Here is a 24355-nt window from a genome sequence, read left to right as displayed (position 1 = left end):
TGTGGTGGAACACTTAAGATTCTGAGGTAGCAGACTCATTGTCTATCTACATGATATCCTCCTTCTGGATCAATGTCCAAAGAGACTGTCAAGTCACCTCGAACTGACCATCAACCTTCTAGAATCACTTAGCTTTGTTGTCAACGAGAAGTCCTCCCTTGTACCATCCCAGACCTTGCAATTCCTGGGGTTGGTAGTGGATTTAGTCAAGACCACATTGAGTCTCCCATCCCAGAAACTTTCCAAAATACGAACACAGAAGGACTCTAACCAGACTCAGAACCTCTCTGCGACATCTTGCCTGCATAGTAGATCTTGTATCATTGTCCATAAAGGCCATTATTTCTGAACCCCTACGTTATCTAGCCTTACAGTACCTCAAGATTTTCCATCTGCAATGTGGTCTCACCAACTCTCAGTCAATTGCTCTCTCTGAGAAAGACAAAAGAACAAGTTACTTACCTTCGGTAACACTTTTTCTGGTGGATACAATAGTTACCTGTGGATTCCTCACCTTATGAATTCGTCCTTGCACCAGCATCCGACGGAAAGTCTTCTTCCTAGCTGTCCACGTCGACGAGGACGTCATAATGGCACGGCTCCACGTGACTCCATCTGACGTCACTGTGCCAATAAGAGGTCCTCGTCGGCGTGCTGACGTCAGTTTCACTCCATTTTTTTACGTGCCTTTGAGGCGAACAGGTGAGAACCGACCCATAAAAAACTTAAAAAATACATATACACAAGAACACTTCCCATATTTGCATATATTCACATGAAATACAAATATCAAATTATACACATATATATACATATATATATAAACCTTTGCAACAATAACTGTGCAATCAGGCAGGCAACGGGGAGGCGGGAGGGACTGTGAGGAATCCACAGGTAGCTATTGTATCCACCAGAAGAACGAGTTACTTACCTTCGGTAACGACTTTTCTGGTGGATACATTAGCTACCTGTGGATTCCTCACCTGATGAATACTCCCATGGCGCCAGCATTTGACGGAAATCTTCTTACTAGTCTCTGCACGTCGACGAGGACGTCACTCTAGCCCACGCGACGCCGTTTGACGTCATACAGGCAATAAGAGGTCCTCGCTGACGTGCCGATGACAGTACCAACATTTTTTACGTGCATGAGAATAATAATAACCCAATGCAATGAAAGAGCAAAGCAACATCTCTTAATATTGTAAATCACACAACATTGCAATAAAATAGCTGTAGATTTAATATAACCTTTTTTTTTTTAAACAAATAAATATATTTATACATACGAATCATGTATATACCCAATATATATATAGATTTATATATAAATATACACATATATACAAATATCATACATGCAAAATGTATTGCAACTTTGAAGACCAAAAGGAGCACACTCAAGGATTGCTTGGAGAGACCAAAAAGGCAACGGGGAGGCGGGTGGGACCGTGAGGAATCCACAGGTAGCTAATGTATCCACCAGAAAAGTCGTTACCGAAGGTAAGTAACTCGTTCTTCTGATGGATACAACTACCTGTGGATTCCTCACCTGATGAATAGAGTCCCAAAGCAGTACCACGCCCGGCGGTGGGTGCCTAAATGGTCAAACCAAGAAATCCTGCAGCACTGACCGTGCAAAATGACCGTCCCTTCTGACCTCAGAGTCCAAACAGTAATGTTTCACAAAAGTGTGAAGGGACGACCAAGTTGCGGCCTTGCAGATGTCGACCACAGGAACACCCCTGGCCAAGGCCGAAGAGGCCGACTTAGCTCTGGTGGAGTGAGCTCTAATGCCCTCAGGCGGATCCTTCTTTGCCAAAGAGTAACAGATTTTAATGCAAAGAACAACCCACCTGGAGAGTGTTCTCTTGTGGACTGCCTTTCCTCTCCTCTTGCCCACGTATCCGACAAACAGCTGATCCTCCAGCCTGATATCCTTCATTCTGTCGATATAGAAGCTCAACGCCCTTTTTGGGTCCAGGCGATGTAGTCTTTCTTCCTCCTTTGAAGGATGAGGCGGAGGATAAAACGTGGACAAAGTGATTGTCTGAGCCAAATGGAAGGGTGAAACAACCTTCGGAAGGAAAGCAGCCTTGGTCCTCAACACCACCTTATCCCCATAAAACGTTATATAAGGGGGTTTAACCGATAAGGCCTGCAACTCACTCACTCTCCTTGCAGATGTTATAGCTACCAGGAATACTGTTTTAATAACCAAATACCTTAAGGGGCAAGAATGCATAGGCTCAAAAGGGGACCCCATAAGGAAAGTCAGGACCAAGGACAAATCCCATTGAGGCATAACGAATGGTTTTGGAGGATATTGATTCAGAAGACCTTTCAAGAATCTGAGAACAATAGGGGATTTAAATAACGATGGTTGGTCTGGAAGACAAATGAAGGCTGACAAGGCCGACAAATAACCCTTAATGGTAGCTACTGCACAACCTTTCTGCGCTAGAGACAGTGCAAAAGACAAAACATGTGACAGATGAGCATGTAAGGGATCAATCTGTCTCTCTCCACACCACATAACAAATTTAGACCACCTATTAGCGTAGATAGATTTAGTGGAGTGTCACCTGGCCGCTAAGATAACATCCACTACATCAGGCGGGAGAGAGAAGGAACTCAGGTTGCCCCGTTCAATCTCCAAGCATGTAGGTGCAGACTCTGGAGGTTGGGGTGTAAAACCTGCCCCTGCGACTGCGAGAGGAGGTCTGCCCTGAGAGGGAGACGGAGCGGAGGGCACAGTGAGAGTTGGAGAAGGTCGGAGTACCATACCCTCCTTGGCCAATCCGGAGCTATTAAGATGACTTGGGCCCGGTCTTGGCGAATTTTCCTCAACACTCGAGGAATCAAGGGTATGGGGGGAAACGCGTAAAGCAACTGGTCGCACCAGGTTATCTGAAACGCGTCCCCCAACGCTCCCTGCATCGGATACTGGAGGCTGCAGAATAACGGGCAATGCGCGTTCTCCCGAGTGGCAAACAGATCTATCCGAGGAAACCCCCACATCTGGAAGATTAAACAGACTTGATCTGGATGGAGACGCCACTCGTGGTCTGCCGAGAATTGGCGACTGAGACTGTCCGCACGTACATTCAAGACCCCGGCCAGATGATTTGCCACCAAGCAAATCTGATGGTCCTTTGCCCAGGACCATAGCCGAAGAGCTTCTCTGCAGAGAAGGTACGACCCTACTCCTCCCTGTTTGTTTATGTACCACATCGTGGTAGTATTGTCCGTCAGGACCTGTACCGACTGACCACGAAGGGATGGGAGGAAGGCCTTGAGAGCCAAACGTACAGCCCGTAACTCCAACAGATTGATATGAAACACCTGTTCCTCTGGAGACCAAAGCCCTTTGATCTCCAGATCCCCCAGATGAGCTCCCCATCCTAGGGTGGAGGCATCCGTTATTACCGTGGCCACTGGTGGCGACTGCGCGAACGGCTTCCCCTGTGAAAGATTGTTGCCCGCAATCCACCACTTCAATTCCACAGCAGCATCTCTGGAGATCTTGACAGTACCTTCTAAATCTCCCTTGTGTTGAGACCACTGCCTTCGGAGGCACCACTGAAGAGCCCTCATGTGCCAGCGAGCATGCGTGACCAACAGAATGCAGGAGGCGAACAGACCGAGCAGACGAAGGACCTTGAGGACTGGAACTACCGCTCCATTTCGAAACATTGGAACCAATTCCTGAATATCTTGAATCCGCTGAGGCGGAGGAAAGGCTCGACTCAATGTTGTATCCAGTACTGCCCCTATGAACAGGAGGCGCTGAGAGGGCTCCAGGTGAGATTTGGGCACGTTCACCGAAAAGCCCAGGTCGAACAACAACTGGGTTGTTGACTGCAGATGATGCGACACAAGCTCCGGGGACTTGGCTTTGATCAACCAGTCGTCCAAGTAAGGGAATACTGCTATCCCCTTCCTTCTGAGCTCCGCCGCAACCACTGACATCACCTTTGTGAAGACTCGAGGTGCTGAAGTAAGACCAAACGGGAGGACCGCAAACTGATAGTGCTGCGACCCTACCACAAACCGGAGATACTTCCTGTGCGACTTGAGTATCGGGATATGAAAGTAAGCATCCTGCAAGTCGACAGACACCATCCAATCTTCCTTGTTCAACGCCAAAAGCACCTGTGCTAGGGTCAGCATCTTGAACTTTTCCTGTTTGAGGAACCAATTCAAGATCCTCAGATCCAGGATTGGTCTCAACTGACCATCCTTTTTGGGAATCAGGAAGTATCTTGAGTAACAACCTCGACCCTTTTCCTGCTCTGGGACCAACTCTACCGCGCCCTTTGAAAGGAGGACTTGAACCTCCTGTTCTAGCAACAGGAGGTGTTCTTCTGAACAATAAGATGGGCGGGGCGGGATGAGGGGCGGGAACTCCCGAAAGGGAAGGGCGTAGCCTTTTCCCACAATGCCGAGAACCCAAGTGTCCGTTGTGATAGACTTCCACTTGTGGAGAAAACGCTGTAATCTTCCCCCTACAGGAGAGGAGTGAGTGGGAAACGGTGGAAGCCTAAGGCTGCTTCCCCTGCTGCACCCCTCCAGAGGACGAGGAAGAGGCAGAGTGCTGTTGAGAGGCTCCTCTGGTACGGACCCCACCCCTCCCCCTCCCTCTAAATGACCTATAGGGGAGGGAAGAGGCGGGTTGCTGGAACCTCCCCCGAAAGGAAGAGGAATAAGAGCCACGCCCAAATCCCCGAAACCTCCTGAAAATTCTAGAAGAGGCGGAGGAAGAAGGAGCTTGCAGTCCTAACGATTTGGCTGTGGCTCTGCTCTCCTTAAATCGTTCCAAGGCTGAATCTGCCTTGGCTCCAAACAGTCTGTCCCCATCAAACGGGAGGTCCAGCAGGGTCGACTGCACATCCGCAGAGAACCCTGAGTTTCGGAGCCAGGCCTGTCTTCTTGCCACCACAGCCGTGCCCATCGCCCTGGCCACCGAGTCGGTCGTGTCCAGCCCAGACTGGATAATCTGGGTCGCGGCAGCCTGGGCGTCCGAGACCACATCCAAAAGACCCTGGGGAAGCTCCGTGAATGAAGACGAAATATCATCCATCAGCGCATGGATGTACCTCCCCAGAATGCACGTGGCGTTGGTGGCCTTCAACGCCAAACTGCATGACGAAAATATTTTCTTGGACTGCGCATCCAGTTTCTTGGAGTCTCTGTCTCCAGGCACCGTCGGGAAGGAACCAGGCGCTGACTTTGAGGAACAGGAGGCTTGCACCACCAAGCTCTCCGGCGTAGGGTGTCTAGAGAGAAAGCCAGGGTCAGATGGTGCAGCTCGATACCTCCTGGCCACAGCCCTATGAACGGCCGAGGAAGACACCGGCTTCTTCCACACCTCCAACACCGGATCCAGCAAAGCCTCATTAAATGGCAAGAGAGGCTCGGCTGCAGCAGAGGCCGGATGCAATACCTCTGTCAGCAAATTCTGCTTTGCCTCTGCCACCGGCAAAGGCAGGTCCAAAAAGCTCGCTGCCTTCCTCACCACAGCATGAAAGGAAGCAGCCTCCTCCGTATATTCCCCTGGAGATGAAAGGTCCCACTCAGGGGAAGTGTCCAGCCCACTGGCTGTGGCTGTATCCAGACCATGCAGTCCGTCTCCAGAGTCCTCAATCTCTCCCTCCTCTAGGACTCGCTGGTACTCTTGCTCTTCTAAAAGACGGAGAGCACGCCTCCTCGAATGAAGTCTCTCCTCGATACGCGGAGTCGACATGGCCTCCGCCGACGTCGAAGAACGGCGCCGATCTCCAGAAGCATCTGAGGCCGCGTCCGGCGCCACAGGCAGCTTCGGCGCCGAGGCAGGAGCCGGAGGACGAGGTCTTGGAGCCGATGGACCAACCGGAGTCACAGGGCAAAATCCTGACTTCGACGGAGGGGCAACCTCCGGGGCCGAAACATCCGAAGCCACCGGAGCGGCCACCGACGCCGGCACCGGCGCCGAGCCCACATTCCCAAAAGGGAGAAAGGGCATAAAGGGTGCCGGCCGAAGAGGCGCAGGATCACCCAACGAAAAGGCCAAGGGCCCCGAAGGACCAGCCGGAGCAGCTCCTGGAGCCATCTGCTGAAAGATGGTATACATCGCATTAAGAAACGCGGTACTATCGGCTCCAGGAGTGGGAAAAGCCGGATACTGGGGTGCCTGGATCGAGGGCGACCCCGACGCCGGCCTCGACGTCTGCGACGCCGGAGAAAACACAAGAGGCTGCACCACCTCAATCACTGACGCCTGACCAGGTGAAGTCGGTGACGCCGGAGAGGGCAACGGCGTCGATGGATGCGGCGTGACCGTGGGGCTGACCTCCCAAGTCCTCCGACGCCGAGCCGAAGGTGACCTCGAACGAGACTCCTTGCTGGAGTGACGTCGTGAGTCTCTACGGCGCCGGGAGTCTCGATGACGCCGGTGAGACCTTGGCGAAGAAGACTTCTTATGATGTTTCTCCTTCTTCTTTGACTTTGCCATGAATAACTTGGCCTCGCGCTCTTTGAGGGCCTTCGGATTCATGTGTTGACATGAATCGCAAGTCGAGACGTCGTGGTCGGAGCTCAAACACCATAGACAGTCGGAGTGAGGATCTGTAACTGACATCTTGCCCCCACACTCTCGACAGGGCTTGAAACCCGACTTCCTCTGAGACATTGTTACCGCAGAGAAGACTACGCAGCAGACAATACACTGTAACCACGAAGGTAACAGTAACTCCCTCGAAGATAACCGTTTCGAATGCACGGAAAAAAGGGAACTGTCATCGGCACGTCGGCGAGGACTTCTTATTGCCTGTATGACGTCAGACGGCGTCGCGTGGGCTAGAGTGACGTCCTCGTCGACGTGCAGAGACTAGTAAGAAGATTTCCGTCAAATGCTGGCGCCATGGGAGTATTCATCAGGTGAGGAATCCACAGGTAGTTGTATCCATCAGAAAAAGCGTTACCGAAGGTAAGTAACTTGTTCTTCTGATGGATACAACTACCTGTGGATTCCTCACCTTATGAATAGAGTCCCAAAGCAGTACCGCACTCGGTGGTGGGTGTCCGCCTGATTACACCAAGAAATCCTGCAATACCGAGCGTGCAAAGTGGCCGTCCCTCCTCACCTCAGAGTCCAAACAGTAATGTTTTGCGAAGGTATGGAGGGACACCCAAGTTGCCGCCTTACAAATGTCCACTATTGGAACCCCTCTTGCCAGAGCCGAAGTGGCTGACTTAGCTCTGGGGAATGGGCCCTGATATCCTCCGGGGGAACTTTCTTCGCCAGTTTTATACAAAGGATGACCCACCTGGAGATAGTTCGCTTCTGGACCGCTCTGCCCTTCCTCTGTCCAACATACCCCACGAACAGCTGATCATCCAGACGAAAGTCTTTTGTTCTTTCCAAGTAGAAACTAAGAGCGCTTTTAGGGTCCAACCGATGGAGTCTCTCTTCATCTTTAGAGGGGGGTGGAGGGGGGTAGAAAGAGGGAAGGGTAATAGTCTGTCCCATATGAAAAGGTGTGACAACTTTTGGCAGGAAAGCTGCCCTGGTTTTCAGCACCACTTTATCAGGGAAAAATATGGTAAAGGAAGGTTTAACGGAAAGGGCTTGAAGCTCCCCAACCCTTCTAGCAGAGGTGATTGCAATCAAGAAAACAGTCTTAAGGACTAAATATCTTAATGGGCATGAATGCATGGGTACGAAAGGCGAACCCATCAGGAATGTCAAAACCAGATTTAAATCCCACTGAGGCATGTGAAAGGGCGTGGGAGGAAACTTATTAACTAAGCCCTTAATGAACCTATTTACAATTGGAGATTTGAATAGAGAAGGCTGGTCCGGAAGGCAAAGAAAAGCCGACAGAGCCGCTAAATAGCCCTTAACTGTAGCTACCGCACAGCCTTTCTTTGCTAAATCAAGAGCAAACAAAAGAACATCTGAAAGGTGGGCCTTTAAGGGATCTTTTTGATTCTCTCCGCACCAAACCACAAATTTTGCCCACCTACCGGCATAATTGGATTTAGTGGAGTGTCGCCTGGATGATAGAATAACATCCACTGCATCCGGTGGGAGAGAAAAGGAACTCAGGTTGCCCCGTTCAATCTCCAGGCATGAAGGTGCAGGCTCTGGAGGTGGGGGTGTAGAACCTGCCCCTGCGACTGTGAGAGGAGGTCTGCCCTGAGTGGGAGACGGAGCAGAGGGCACGGAGAGAGTTGAAGAAGGTCTGTGTACCACACCCTTCTCGGCCAGTCCGGAGCCACCAAGATGACTTGGGCCTGGTCTTGGCGAACCTTCCTCAGAACCCGAGGAATCAAGGGTATGGGGGGGAAACGCTTAAAGCAACTTTCCGCTCCAGGACATCTGAAACGCGTCCCCCAACGCTCCTTGCATGGGATACTGGAGGCTGCAGAACAACGGACAGTGCGCGTTCTCCCGAGTGGCGAATAGATCCACCTGAGGCGAACCCCACATCCCGAAGATGTAGAGGACCAGGTCCGGATGGAGACGCCACTCGTGATCTACTGAGTAGTGACGACTGAGACCGTCCGCACGTACATTCAGAACTCCGGCCAAATGATTTGCTATTAAGCAAATCTGATGGTCCTGAGCCCAGGACCAGAGTCGCAGAGCCTCTCTGCAGAGAAGGTACGACCCTGCCCCTCCCTGCTTGTTTATGTACCACATCGCGGTAGTGTTGTCCGTCAGGACCTGAACCGACTGACCACGAAGGGAAGGGAGGAAGGCCTTGAGTGCCAAACGTATTGCCCGCAATTCCAACAGATTGATGTGCAACATCTGTTCCGCTGGAGACCAATGACCCTTGATCTCCAGGTCCCCCAGATGAGCTTCCCACCCTAGAGTGGAAGCATCCGATACCACTGTGGCCACTGGCGGTGGTAGCGAAAACGGTCTTCCTTGGGAAAGGTTGCCGCCCACCATCCACCAATGAAGATCCGCTGCAGTGTCCCAGGAGATCCTTATCGAATCCCCGAGACCTCCTTTGTGCTGGAACCACTGCCTGCGGAGGCACCACTGAAGAGCCCTCATATGCCAGCGTGCATGAGTGACCAACAGAATGCAAGAAGCAAACAGACCGAGCAGGCGTAAGACTTTGAGGACTGGAACAGCCGCTCCATTCTGAAACATTGGAATCAGCGCCTGAATATCCCGAATCCGCTGAGGCAGGGGGTAGGCCCGAAACAATGTTGTGTCCAGTACTGCCCCTATGAACAGGAGGCGTTGAGAGGGCTCCAGGTGAGATTTGGGTACGTTTATCGAAAAACCCAGATCGAACAACAACTTGGTTGTCATCTGCAGATGAGACAGCACAAGCTCTGGAGACTTGGCTTTGATTAACCAATCGTCCAGGTAGGGGAATACTGCTATTCCCTTCCTTCTGAGATGTGCTACAACCACTGCCATCACCTTCGTAAAAACTCGAGGTGCTGAAGTAAGTCCAAACGGAAGGACCGCAAACTGGTAGTGTTGCGACCCCACCACAAACCGGAGATACTTCCTGTGCGACTTGAGTATCAGAATATGAAAGTACGCATCCTGCAAGTCGACAGACACCATCCAGTCTTCTTCGTTCAACGCGAATAGCACCTGCGCTAGGGTCAGCATCTTGAAATTTTCCTGTTTGAGGAACAAATTCAAAATTCTCAAGTCCAGGATCGGTCTTAGACGACCGTCCTTTTTGGGGATTAGGAAATATCTTGAATAACAACCCTGACCCTTTCCTGCACCGGCACCAACTCTATTGCGCCCTTTGATAACGTGGCCTGAACTTCCTGTTGCAGCAACAGAAGATGGTCTTCTGAACAAAATGAAGGATGGGGGGAAAGGGAGGAGGGGACTCCTGAAAGGGGAGAGCATATCCTTTTTCCACAATCTTTAACACCCAAGAGTCCGTTGTTATCGACTCCCTCTTGCGGAGAAAAAGACTCAACCTTCCACCTACAGGAGAGGTATGAACGATAAACTGGGGAAAACTAGGGCTGCCTCTGCTGTTGTCCACCAGAGGATGAGGATGAAGGCTGCTGGACTGGCCCTCTAGCTCTACCCCTACCCGCCCTCTAAGGGAACGATAGGGTGGATTGGCAGGTTGCTGGGCCGAGTACTGGGGTCTCCGAAAGGCAGAACCACGTGCAAACCCCCTGAACCTGCGAAAAGGTCTATAAGGAGTAGCAATGGTAGTCTGTAAGCCTAAAGACTTAGCTGTAGCCCGACTGTCTTTAAACCTCTCAAAGGCAGAATCCGCCTTTTCTCCAAACAACTTCTCTCCATCGAATGGTAGATCCAACAAGGTGGTTTGAACGGCTGAGGAAAACCCGGAGGACCTCAACCAGGCGTGCCTCATAGTAGTCACAGATGTTCCCATGGCCCTGGCTACCGAATCTGTCGTGTCCAGGCCAGACTGTATGATCTGCTGCGCAGCCGCCTGCGCATCCGAAAAAAAGAGATCCAAAGGGCTTCTGTACATCCTGCGGTAGATCTCGGACCATCTCCTTAGCAGAGTCCATAAGGGCGTGGACATACCTGCCCAGCACACAGGTAGCATTTGCAGCCTTGAGCGCCATGCTGCACGATGAAAATATCTTCTTCGAAGACTGCTCCATCCTTTTGGACTCCCTATCAGTTGGGACTACAGGGAATGTTCCAGGAGCAGACTTCGCGGAGCAAGATGCCTGGACTACCAAGCTTTCAGGAGTTGGATGGCGTGACAGAATACCCGGATCCCCGGGTGCGCCCCTATGTCCCCTCGCTTCTGCCCTGTTCACCGGTGGAGTCGTAACGGGCTTCCTCCACAGGTCCAGATTGGGCTCCGTCAACGCCTCGTTGAAGGGCAGTAAAGGATCGGCAGTGGACGTAGAGGGATGCAACACCTCAGTCAACAGGTTGGTTTTCACCTCCGCCACAGACAAAGGCAAGTCTAAAAACTCTGCTGCTTTTCTGATCACTGTATGAAAAGATGCTGCCTCCACTGTAAACTCCCCCGGAGATGCAATGTCCCATTCCGGGGAAGTGTCCAGGCCGCTTGCAGACCCCAAGCCTTGGTACTCATTCGATGGCCCAATCTCACCTTCTTCTAACTGCCTGTACTCTTCCTCCTCCAGCAGTCATAATGCCTTTCTCCGGGACCTAAGGCATGATTCCAAAGTCGGCGTCGATAATGAATTTACCGACGCCTAAGACTTCGAATCCCGGTAGGGCACAGGAAGAGATGGATGACTCCTAGCATCACCCGGCGCCAGCGCCGACATGGACTCCAAAGACGTCTTCCGCTGAGTCGGCTGGCATGAAGGCGATGGGGCCGGCAGGACATGGACGTTGAATGACGTGGCGATGGCGTCGGCTGACGCGATGATGGAGCCACAGACCCAGCTGGCGAAAATCTTCCACGAGGAGACATCCTCGGCGCCAAACCAACACCTTCAGCTGAGCAAAACGGCATAAACGGAGCCGCCTTAAACGGCGCCGGGGAGCCCAAATCAAACGCCAATGGCCCCGTGGGACCTGCCGGTGCACCAGCAGGAGCCATGGACTGGAAAACGGCATACATTGCATTTGAAAATGCTGCCGGATCCGCTCCTGGAGCCGGGAAAGCAGAATATTGCTGTTCTTGAGCCTGCTGCACATCAGGCTCCTGCGCCGCCGGTGAAAACTGAAGGCTATGAGTCACCTCATAGACCGACGGCGCAGGAGATATCTCCGGGCTGAGGCGTCACAGTAGGGCTCACCTCCCATGTACTTTGGCGTCGAGTAAAAGGAGACCTCGACCGGCTCCACTCCGACCGGCGCCGAGAGTCATGACGGCGCCGTGAATCATGGTGATGCCGCTTCTTATGCTTCTTTGGCGAAGCATGGGACGAAACCCTCTTATGGCCCTTCTTCTTGGCTTTTGCCATGAAAAGCTTAGCCTCTCGTTCTTTTAGAGCCTTAGGGTTCATGCTCTGGTACGACCTACACCCTTTGACATCGTGCTCAGAGCTAAGACACCAGATACAATCCAAATGAGGATCGGTTACAGACATCCGACCTCCACATTCTTTACAGGGCTTAAAACCCGATTTCTTTGGGGAGACATTGTAACCACCAAAACGCAACAGTAATCAACGAGCCAGGAAAGAAAAACCGTTGGCGTCGAAGGCACTGAAAAAAGGAAACTGACGTCAGCATGCCGACGAGGACCTCTTATTGGCACGGTGACGTCAGACGGAGTCACATGGAGCCGTGCCATTATGACGTCCTCGTCGACGTGGACAGCTAGGAAGAAGACTTTCCGTTGGATGCTGGCGCAAGGACGAATTCATAAGATGAGGAATCCACAGGTAGTTGTATCCATCAGAAGAGGAATTTCACTGGTGGATCTCCCAAATTGAACCCTGTATTTGGCGGGCCATCTTTGGCTCCCAACCCGGTGATAGAAACAGACACCAGCGACTCGGGTTGGGGAGCATGCTGCGGGGAGTTCTCTAGAGGAGGAAAATGGTCTTTCCCAGGGCAAACCCTACACATAAATTGTCTTGAATCTGTGGCTGGCTCATCTGCGGTCAAATATTGAACCAAGGACAAAGCCCAATGCTGCGTGCTCCTCAAGCTGGACAATGTAGCAACAGTACGCTACATCAATCATCTCAGGGGAACAAGATTGAAGTCTCACTCCCACTTAGCCTGACGTTTTTGGTCCATTAGCCTGGCCAACCGGACTTCAGTGAAGGCAGAACATGTTCCAGGGAAATTCAACCAAGTAGAAGACTGACACTCACACACTTGGCAAGATGCCAGCCTGTGGAAATAGCATCCACTGTGTTCCAGGAGATACAATCCAAGTGGAGACCAATTAGGATGAGTCTGTGTGACTATCAACTGGATTGGTACTGCAGCTGGAGACCAGATCCCAATGCAGTAGCAACAGTTGTGTTTCTCCAGGATTGAAGCAAAGAGAAAGGGTATACATTTCCGCCATGATCATGAGGTTGCCTACCCAAGTTCGGAGGCAACAAGCGGACCTGGTAGTAGTCACCTCGATTTGGAGATCTCAAGTCTGGTTTCCGGTTCTGATTGAACTTTCAAGGGATTTTCCAATCCCTCTACCCATGCTTTCAGATCTCCTTCGAGACTCGGGGGGAAACCCTCATCTCCTGGTTCTGGAAGGCTACCTCCGTCTCATGGCATGGAGGATTACAGAAAGTGCTGGAAAGTCCCAAACAATTCCCTGGAAGCTGATTCAGTGCTTGCCAAAGCTTGGGAACTTAGCACCACCAAGCGATACTGCTCGACCTGGTCTCTATGGATGGGTTTGTGTCATCAATGACAAATGGATCCCGTGGGAGCAGTCTTTTTTTGCTTCTTGAATTTCTTTGCTCATTAGCCTCAGAAGGTTTGGCGTATAGGTCCATTAACACTTTTTTCGATCTCTCTTTTCAGCAGGCCATCCCCTAGTGGATGGACATCTGGCAGAACATCTCTTGGGCGTGTAAACTTCTTAGAGGCACTGGACTATCACTTCCTCCGGAACCTAGATACACTACACTTTGGGGATGTAAATAAAGTTTTGCGCCTGTCCAAATCTTGGCCTTCGAAGACATATCTATAAAAAAAAAAAGAAAAATCTGCAAAATTAGCTATCCTATTGTGCCTGGTATCTTGTCTGAGATGTAACAGGTAGAGTATTTACTCAGGATGAAGTGACCTTTCACACTTCTAGGAGAATGAAATATAATTAAAAAATTGTCTATTATCCTATGTTTCCAGATGTTCCAAAGTTGTGGTTTGTAAAAGAAATAAAAGCCTATGAATCTATGAGAGAGGTGCTCTATCCTCAGGGGAAAAGACAGCTGCTCATTGATCTCACTAAACCTCACAAAGCAGTTACCTGTCCTACTATTGGCCGGTGGGTCAGATGAGCCATGCAAGAAGCTGGCATTGACACTTCCGTATTCAGGGCTAATTCCTTAAGAGGGGCCATGGCCTCTAAAGATTTATCTTTAGGGGCCCAATTGGAAGATATTCTTAATGCAGCGGGCTGGTCCTCGGATTCCACATTTAAGAGATTTTATGTTAAACCAGTCTGCTTGTAGTGGAGAAGCTTTAAACTAGCCTAATCCATGCCCCCGGTTCAGACATAGAATGTAAAATGTCCTAACTATCATAACAGAAAGTTTCAATTGTATTACGGACACATAGGCGACGATTAGTGCACCTTGAAGAGTAAATCCTTTCTACCCCACCCCCATGTGGAGGGATTATGCAATGATAAATCACTCACGGGACATTATATGAATTACATTTAAGTGTTTGACTCCTTTGATGGCCGACTGCTCCTGGCTTTATCACGATGGTTAAAGATGTCTTCTTTTGACTCTGAATTGTGACTTATTACATGGTAAAACACCCTTTTTGGGGGATGGAAACTTATGCTATTGTTGTGTTTCTCTGGGACATATTCCACTAAACAAGACTGAGCCTCCACTTCATCGGCTGTGGTCTCAGGAAGAAAGAGGAAGGAGCATCTGCAGGGACATTTGAAGGGCTGATTGTGGATTGCATGAACTGTTTTTTTATGTTGTTTCCCTATGTCTCTGGGAAATTAAGATTGTTTTTTTATGTTATTCTCTGCTTACAAAATGTGTCAATGGCTGCTGGTAATAAAGAGGTGAAGAAACAACAACCTAACCCTTGCCTCGCTGTCCTTACTAGAGCTGAAACTTTCCATTACTGTAGCTAGGAATTTTTTGTCTATCACACACATTTTCTGCCAATTGAATTTTGGCATATTGTACACTGTATTCTATTCAAACATGTGCCAGTTTGTTTGATATCTATTTGTGAGAATTTAGAACATGACAAAAAAAGATAATATACAGCTCAACAAAATTTTAAGCATCTAAAAACATACATTTGCAATGTGAGTTAACAAAGCATAGTTTCATCCTAAGCCTCACAGTTCAGTTCCTGTTTTGTGTCACTTTTTCCAAGCACGCATGCATGCAAAAAAGAGTCTTCAAAATTAACTTGAGGCATTTTAACATCTACTTGCTGCTACTTTAATGGTGAGCTTCTGAACACACTGAAGGCAACAGCGGGAGGAGCATCTAGTTGGAGACAAAGGAAGGTACAGGAAAGCATGCAGGACTTTGTTAGGCAGAGCCAGATGGTACGATGAAAGAGTCACCAATCAAGACTTGGGGCAGTTATTCTGCCTTTTCTTCAAACATTATGCAACCAAGGTTCATGAGGAGACAGTGATACTCTGAATAGACTCTCCTTTGCAAGACTCAAATGGAAACAAACTTTGGTAATGATATTAAGACTGACTTTAAATTAATGTTGTATGGTCATGTGAAGCATTTCAAGGGGACAGGAAGAAAATGGTTGTGTATTTATGTGGAATCAAAGAACTAGAGAATAATATTGGTGTGGGTTAAAAGGTTAGGTGACAGTTGCACTGCCAAGCCACACCTAAAATCCATGTAGGTTAATGACTGCCCTCCTTCCATCTGTGCTGCTGCCACAGAAAAACATCATACATTATCTAGTTATCTAAGACACTTTAATAGCATTACAACTGCATGTGGGTGCCACTGACAGTTCAAACTCAGGCAGCTGGATAAATAACATTTTAACAGCTGTGTGGGGGGCAAGACTTTTTGTGAAACCACACATCTTCTGCTCAATGAAAACATATACCCATGGCTCCCAACATGTGGGCGGAGTCAAAGCCTCTCTCCTGGTGATTCTCACATAACTGTCTGGCACTGTCAAGCAAGACCATAAAAATAAGCCAGTAGGCATGCTAGAGTTTGTAAATCAACATTATCCAGCGATGTATCCAGAGACTGGGTGTTTGGTATGGTCTTCTTCGCTACATGCAATACGAAACAGAGATTTAACCTGCCTTCATAGAAAAGTGTAGATGAGGATGCCTCAAAGTTCTAAGGTGGCCGCTGTGGAACAGCTATGAACAGTCTGTCCTGTGGTGTTACAAATGATTAGCAGTGGGAGCGACGTTGCTACTGAACTGGATACTTTCAAGTAAGATGCTACATGTGCCAGTGTGCAAGTGAGATAAAGAATCTGTGCAGAGAAGTTCTGCGGCAGAGCTGGGGGTTCTCAGTCCATAGAGGCATATCTGGGGGCGAGTGGCACAATAGGCCTGGAAAGAAGTGTGAGTGCACAAAGATGAGGAAGCTAAAAAATGTCTGGAATTCCACCAGACCTCAAAAACCAGTCTAGCTATGTTATCACTGAGTGGAGAAGCAGGAAAACAGACTATAAAGTAAGCACAACAAGAAAAACCCAATCCTTATATTGTTTTCCTGAAACAAGCTGTACATTTGGCCACTGGAGGAACAGACAATATTGCTTTGATTAACACAAGACAGCAATGAGTCCATAATCTGATAGGTTAAGGCTGGCAGACACCACTTCACACACTGAAGTATATTTCACAGAGGCTTAGCGCCCACATTACTCTCAAAGTTTACAGTCTTAATGCGAGGAAAGCATGATTCCTGGGTACTGATTAAGGTTTGTAGGCAAGCCTGAAACCAAAGCCTGAAACCATTCTATGAAGATTAAACGTGAAAAGATAAAAATGAACTCTCATTAGTTGAAAATGAATAAATACACAAACCAACAGCAGAGCTGATGTGAAAGATCCATGATCAAGGCTCTACCACAAAGGAGAGCATCTTCACACCAAGCCAACTATCAGGGGTAGCCGCCTCTCTGCAGTATTCTGGGCACTTGCTCGTGCACCGACTGCAGCACCTCCCCCATTCCTCCCAAACCTGACAAGCAAATCATGCAGAGGCGTGCAGGGTAGTCCCCTTATAAGCCCCCAGCCAGGTGATATATACAGAGGCTACTGAAGCTGACCAGTGCTAAATAGGCCTTGGGCACCTGAGTAGTCGCAAAGCTGAAGAGAAGTTGCGCCCAAGCTCTCAGGTTGAGGCAAATGGGGTTCTCCTGTTCCAAACACCCATCTTTGAGAGGGTGAGTGGGGTTGGTGGTGGCAGGGCCAGATGCAGGGAAGAGGACTCTAATGTGCTGGAGCAGGTACCGCTGCAGCACAAAGAAGCTTTGGCACGCAGACCGCTCCAGGCTCCCTTTGAGGGCAAGCCCTTTGCATTGGACCATGTGCAGCTACACCATAGCTTCAGTGATTAGCTCTAACAAGAGAAGGGCTGTGTATGGGACAGGGGTGCGGCTCACGGAATCCTGAGATAGACAAGCACCCAGACCCCAGCCTCCTAAACCCCTGACAATACTGAAGCAGCTTTGAGAGGAGCAGGAATGATAATCACCAAGGTACTGACTTCAGAAAGGGTTGCGGGCACTAACTGGACACTCATCTTGGTGTTTGCGCCACAACAATCATACCCAAATGAAACAAGCCAACACACTCTGTGGGCACTATTAAATTATTGACATGAGTGGTGCCTCCGCACAAAATTAAGACAATGGATGTGCAGCCTTCAAATTCCCTATCATAGTCCTTCAGTCCTGCTTCACTGAACTGAAACTGGATCTGGAAAAGACTATAACAGAAGGACTTAAAGCATTAAAAACTGATCTGGGAAAATCCAACATTCAGGCCATAACTGGCCAAGTGGATGCAAGTAAAAAGCAAATAGACACCATCTAAATAAAAACGAACTACTTCACATTTCTAGTGCCCATTTGTAAACTCTAGCTAATCTGCTACAGGACAAATGGGAGGATCTTGGGCCAGATGTATCAAAGGGTTTTTCCCATTCTGTGTCTATGGGGAAATGCGTTGGTACATATGGCCCCTTGAGAATAGGTCAAGAAGGGAGAACATCCACATCTAAAATTTGAAAGATTTTATGGAGGGAGAAGCTATCTGTGGCTGTCTGAAACACATTTTTGCATCCATTCTCAAGATCGCCGGATGACCACAGTTCATAGTCAGAGCACAGAGGGGCCTAAAACTTCAGGGACACTTATAACAGACCCATGGACATTGTGGTAAAACTTGCTGATTCCATCATCGGGAAGGACATCATAGGGAGAGACAGATCGATGGGTCTATGGCTCTATTACATGGGGTCTTCAATATCTTTCCACCAAGATCTAGTAGCGAGTTCCCTGCAGAAAAGATCGCAATACGCGGATACAGATACTGAATGAAAAACCAAGTAAATACTGTTGGACGTTTCCTATAGCTTGACAACTTACAAGGAATGGCTCCAACTAAGTGACAGACAATTTGGAGATGGGGTTGTGTCTTTTGGACCTCCACTAACTCAACACTGAAACAGAATGATTGAGTGGCAACAGGTCCAGACAAACAAGCAGACGTCCAAGACAGGGAGCATCCATGTTCTCCCAAGCCTTAGTGAGACAGATTCTTTAGGAGTAAAAGAGCATGAGGGTGTAAACAGAAATAACCTTGGCCCATCAACAGCATATCAATACAAACAGCTAAGTTCCAGCAAGTGTACACAGTCTAATCTTCTATAAGACAATGGGGAAGAGGACTGCATGCTCACAATGTAAGGGGGGTATACCAAATACGGAACCTCAAGAGGGAAGACTGGGGCTAGAGCCATGATCTCAAAGATACAACCGCACACATACTCAATTTGTAAGCTAACACATTTTTCCTTTTCCTTCTTTTTATACAAGACCATTGCCACAATTTTCATTGTTCTGTTTGTGAGGATTCAAGTTCTTGTTATGGTCAGAGAGACTGTTGCTTTTTGGGGCATCTAGGTGTGTTTCGCACACAATTTTAGAAGCCTACAAATTATACTATGCAATTCAAGTTCATATCGCTTCACATAAGAGGGATGAATTCCCCCATTAAATGACAACATTTTGGAATCACATTCAGAGATGTGACCCTGACTGAGACACAACTCATTGCCCATATCTTTTTCATATGAAAAATAATTCTTACCCAACATAATTCTGGGCTTCTTCCCTGACTACAACAGCAGTGGTAGCGATTCTCTGTAAGCAAATCTTTGACCCTGAGAAACGCACCAGCACAAAAGACCCAGAAAGTCACTATATAAAAAATTCAGATCTTTCACACATGGTTGTCATTATTAACACTTACAGATCTTTATGCACTTAATGTGGTACTGAATATTTACTGAAACCACACTTTAAGTAAAGTCCTGTATAACACTTCGAATTACATCATTATTGGAGGGTTTTACAATTTAGCTTGGGACCCACAGCTAGCTAGGTCCAACTCTGATAATTCTGCAACAAATACAACCTCCAAACAACTTAAGAGGTTAGAATAATTTGAAGAATGTGAGAGGGAATTTAGAGTGGGGAAGAGGGATAGGCTGCAATATCTCCAGCTGCACCACTGGGTATTACCGCCTCAAAACAAACTGGGGGCAACCAGGGACCTATCCCCAATGTAAACATTTGTAAAAGGGGACCAGGAGGCTGACAACCGGCATGTATTTGGAGCTACCCAAGGAGATGGGAAACTTTGTGGAGGGATGTACCTAAAATACAAAATAATTATCCCACACAGGGAGTATAATTATAAGCTAATATATGACTAGTACATCACTGAGTCAAATATTCACTGTGGATATTCAACTGTTGCTGATAGGTGCTGAAGCTGTGCACAAGATGTTATCTGCAGGGAGCATGAACTGTCCATATGGAACACCTGGGTCTCAAAATACAGTTCCCCATCCACCGGGCCCAGCCTAATTATTTCTTTTTTCATTTTGGGGAGGGGACTGCGTGGTCCCCCCCACCCCAGGGCTGACTCAGCTCCGGGGACCCCATCCCCCGGGGTCCAGCCATGTGACCTGGGTGCCCCCCAGGGCACCCAGTCACAATGTTGGGGAGCCTGAATGACCCCATGGTGCCAGCTGGCTTCCCACCTCCTGTGGGAGCCAGAATTGCCGTCACAGAGAGGGAGCTACTAAAGCAGCTCCCTCTCTGTGAGGGCAGTTTCCTCTGTCTGGCTGCCTGCATCCCCGCAGGCAGGTAGACAGAGGAAACTTCTGCTCCAATGAAGGGAAACCCGTCAAACAGCTCGTCGTTCATCGGAGCTGAGCGTTTGCTGTGACTTGGCGACAGCTGTCAAAGCTGCCACCAAGTCTCAGCAAACAGCTATGTCCCAGGGGTGGGCACCTAGGGACATAGCAGGAAGCGGCCCTGGGGGTGGTGGTCTCCAGGGCCATCATAGGCTCCTCGTGGGGAGCAGCGCAGGCCCCCTCCAACACAGAATAGCCCAAGGGAGGTGGTAGGCTCTGGGGTTGCAGGGGCTCCAAAACAGACTACCTTTCTATTTTTTTGCAGTTTGCCCCGGGGGAAGGTGGTGGTCCCCAGGGCTGCCGGGGGGCCATGCAGCCCCAGCACCAAATTGACGGAATGTCTCGGGAAGGTAGTGGTCCCTCGGGGCTGCAGGGGATTTGTAGAATACCCCGTGGAGGTGGTGGTCCTTGGGGCTGCGGGGGTACCGCCTGCCCCCCCCTCCACCCCCACACACACATGAAGTCTTAACAATGCCACACGGAGGTAGTGGTCCCCAGGGCTGTGGGACTCTCCCGCTTTGAAAAAAGCATTTTGCCCTGGGGAGGTGGTGGGCCCTGGGGCGTGTGGCCCTCCTGCGCCAAATTTTGTGCAAGCCCCAGGGAGGTGGTGTGCCCCGGGGCTGAGGGGGGGCATATGACCATCGCATAGAATTACATTATATTCCCTGTGAGATGGTGGTCCCCAGGGATGCAGGGGGCACACAACCCCCCCGCATTTACTTGTAACAGTATGCGCTGCAGCCTATTGGCCAGGATTTGGGCGAAACCTTACATTTTTGCATTTTTTTAGCAAGATGGGCCAAGGTCAATGGAGCCACAGGTGTTGGAGAGCTGCCCCAACCTGGGAAGGACTGCTATAATTGCTACATCTAGTTCTGGAGAAAAGAAACCCTGCTGTTACGCTTCAGCGTAAAGGATCATCAGATCAGGTGTGTGGAATTCCTATAGCCTGACGCCCAGAACATATTGTTTTGTGTCAAGGACAACATGTTTTCATGTCTATTTTGTCCTTGGGACAAGTCGGCCCAACTCCCTACACAAACCCTTTGGCTGCAGGTTTACATGTAAGGGAACTTTCTGCAGTCTAGGTAATTTTGTGTCCATATGTTAATGCTTTTCAAACTTCTATTCATGGTTCATTAATGCAAAGCCTTTATTATTAGAGCAGGCGCTCAAACGTTGTAAGGTCACACTACACTACTGACAGTGGTTCCAGTTAATAAAAAAAAATAAAAAAACGTGTACACACATTTGAGAAGTTTAACAATGTGAGGATATGTATAATGCTCCCAGAACGCTTTCCGATTAAATGCAAATGTTTGTAGAAGCGTGTAAGCAATATTGACGATTCTTTGCTTTCAAAATAAAATGTTTAGAAAAAAATGCAAATACAAACAAGCATTTGCAATGCAACGGGTCTCGCATTTCTCCGAGTTTGAGCTATTAGTGGTTGTAAACTCCCAACCGGATTTTTCTTGCCACATTAAATGGAAATGACGTATGCATGCCTTCCATGAAAGCAAGCAGATTTTAAAAGGCAAGCCCACAAACCAATGAAAGACACTGACTTGACATGGATGGGGCTCCAAGCCCTTTTCTAACTACTAAAGCGCCTTGCAAGCGATACGCATATGCAAGTGCTTGCAACACAGGCTCCACCCTAAAAAAAAGTTTTGTTAAATTACTGTGAAATTTTAGGGACTATTTCTTTGAAGAATCATTAAGTAAAGTGTATTGATGCATGCTACTATTTCCAAATAGATATTCATAATGTAAAATCAGTGTGAACATTCTTAACAAGATTGTTGGAAACTTGACTAAACAAGCACTGGCAAAGCCAACTGATCCAATACTGGTTGCCAGCCTTTTGGTTTTCTCAATGAACTGTCCCTGGTTTTTGCTTCTCAAAAATCTAGTCACCCTAAATCGAGTGCATAATCGTGCTGCTAATCGTAAACCATGTATGTAGCGAACATTATTAACTGAATTGTGTTTGGTCATTTAACAATGTTTTATTACTACCCAACAGCACTTGTTATTAACCTTATAATAACGAAACATCGATCCCAAACATGGAAGGATTATACTAGCGTATACATTTCTACAACTGGTATTTTAAGCCCTCAAACGGTCTTAAAACATCGTTTGTAACAAATTGAGTATGCCATAATAGATACGGCAACTTTATAGCTGTTGTCAATTTCCTAGAGGCAGGAGGTTTGTAAAAATAATGAGTGTACACTGACAGGCCACAGACGAACTTCCAATGACTGTTCCTACTTTGTGACATGCTCGACATTATGAAATTAACCTATATGCAGCCACCTCTCAGAATTCCATACCTTTCGATACCCCCATCTCCCTCACTGCGGATTCGTAAATTACCACCGTACATTTCCAATTTAATCGCCGGAGGCAGCCATCCTTAATTTGGAAGGCCATCTTGGAATACTCCTCTGGTGAAACATAAATACAGTTCCCAATAGAGATGACACGTTTGAAATATAATTCAAGCGAAATATCACCCATTTCTAAAAAAAATTGTAAGCCTGCCTTCGTTCACATCCCATATCAGTCCACTTGAAACCTAGAGCTTAACCTACAGATTATTAGCGTGTAACCCTCCCTATAATTTCAAAGGTTGAGCTTCGCAGACCACCTGTCCGCTACTTACACGGACAGTTCACCAACTCTGCTTTGTGTACGGCGCCCGTTGCTTACTTTTCAACGTATTGCATTTGTTCTATGATTTTAGCGCTTGCAGGACCCAAACAACCAATCTAAATACTGGACATATTACAGTAGAGATCGTCTGGGAGTGAGCGGAACTGATAACGTGTAAAATGTCCTCGGATTGGAGCATTAACCACACTCCAGCCAATCATAGTGTACTACATATAATTCCGAAGAGGTAATTGGCTGTGAAGGCCGAACTTGCTCCTGTCCGATCCGCCCGCTTACGTTCGGTGAGTGCTGTGCAGATTGGAGTTGAACGAGTTTACACTCAGCTGGAGCTCTATCTGAGGTGCTTTTTCAAGAGAAAATATAGTGGCGACAGCATCAGCTTGTTTTGGGCAGGTCAGGCTAGGGTGTTGCCGACTCCTGTTCTGGACAGCAGAGGAAGAATGAGACGAGGAAGGGTCAGTGGGAGGAAAGTGAACGAAAGTTGGAGACTGTCACGCTTCTTTCATGGATCCGACTGACTTCCGAGCCTTACCTTTTGGCCTTTGTTCTAGGGCTTCATACAGGCGTGACATGTCGAAGCGTAGTTCTTTAACTTTTAGCATCTTCTAATCACCCCATTAATTCATTACGCTTCACAGGTTAAGCAGTTTCTATGATTTGAACTTTCAAACAACTCTCAAGTGGACATTATACATATAAAGTATTTATAATGCCAAATAAATGCACAACTATAAATTTTAATGGAAATTTGGAGCTTTTCAAAATGTGAGCTTATTTCTAAGAGAGGAAGCGATGCTATGTAGAATGTACCATATCGGTGCGTGTTTTTTGGTCTCCCATGCGTGCCAGCATTTTAGAAGAAGTAAGTGGGAGACATAACAAAAATACGCGGGAGACTATTCCTCTTCCCCTAATGACTTCAATTGTGATCGAAGCAGTTTCATGCATGCAATCTTTTTGTCTGTGAATACCGTAAGGCACTAGCCGTCCTTACTAGATACTGTTTGCTGGGTTCTGCTTCCCTCACTAAATGAAAATAAGGATACCAACATTTTAGTTTCAAATTTAAAATTCTTTCAAGCCAAGTGAGTGTTTTACAATTATCATATTTAGTTTTTTCATCCCTGTAGAGATGACTAGACAGGATAATTTCCCATGGCAATCATGCATGTCAGTCTGTATGGTGCCACATTCTGCATGCCGTCGACACCCTTGAGGATTGCTGTCCAACCCTCTTTCCAAGTAGACTAGACCTTTCAGTTCGTTTCTCTATAATTGCGTATCGGGTAATATAGCATATACAAGTTTTTTTTTTCTGGTACTATGGTCATAGAGTGGGTTTTAATACAACGATTGTTGATGTCTCCCAGTTAATTACTGGGCTTTTCAGTAATGTGATTTAGAGAAATTCCTTCGTGAGATTACTAGTGTTCTGTTCTTTAGTGGACATCACTGCTATCGAGATATTTTGTTTTTTGTTGACTTTACCGAAGGCACTGTCTTTTCCAGTGACTGCCTTCATTATCAGGATTTTCGTACCTGTTGATGATCAGTGGCTTAACTTCGACTATCACAAACTGTTTTCACCCAGCCAATAGTGTGCTTTCTGTCATGTGAATCTGAC

The 24355-nt window shown here is 47.9% G+C and overlaps 1 protein-coding gene and 1 long non-coding RNA gene across 2 annotated transcripts in view; one reads left to right on the top strand and one right to left on the bottom strand.

Annotated features, from left to right (window-relative positions):
• The window catches only part of FANCC (FA complementation group C), a 1679603-nt gene extending 1656816 nt beyond the window's left edge, over positions 1-22787 (bottom strand). The window contains exon 1 of the mRNA XM_069227975.1: positions 22721-22787. The gene's annotated coding sequence lies outside the window, so the exon portion shown is untranslated. The remainder of the gene's footprint in view (positions 1-22720) is intronic.
• Positions 22788-22922: 135 nt separating this feature from the next.
• LOC138287497 (uncharacterized) overlaps positions 22923-24355 on the top strand; it is a 51786-nt gene continuing 50353 nt past the window's right edge. The window contains exon 1 of the long non-coding RNA XR_011202225.1: positions 22923-23012. This is a non-coding gene — a long non-coding RNA (uncharacterized lncRNA). The remainder of the gene's footprint in view (positions 23013-24355) is intronic.

Source organism: Pleurodeles waltl, chromosome 1_1, assembly GCF_031143425.1.
Source record: "Pleurodeles waltl isolate 20211129_DDA chromosome 1_1, aPleWal1.hap1.20221129, whole genome shotgun sequence".
In the NCBI taxonomy this organism is placed as follows: Eukaryota; Metazoa; Chordata; class Amphibia; order Caudata; family Salamandridae; genus Pleurodeles; species Pleurodeles waltl.
This window is presented reverse-complemented; position numbering and strand designations above follow the sequence as displayed.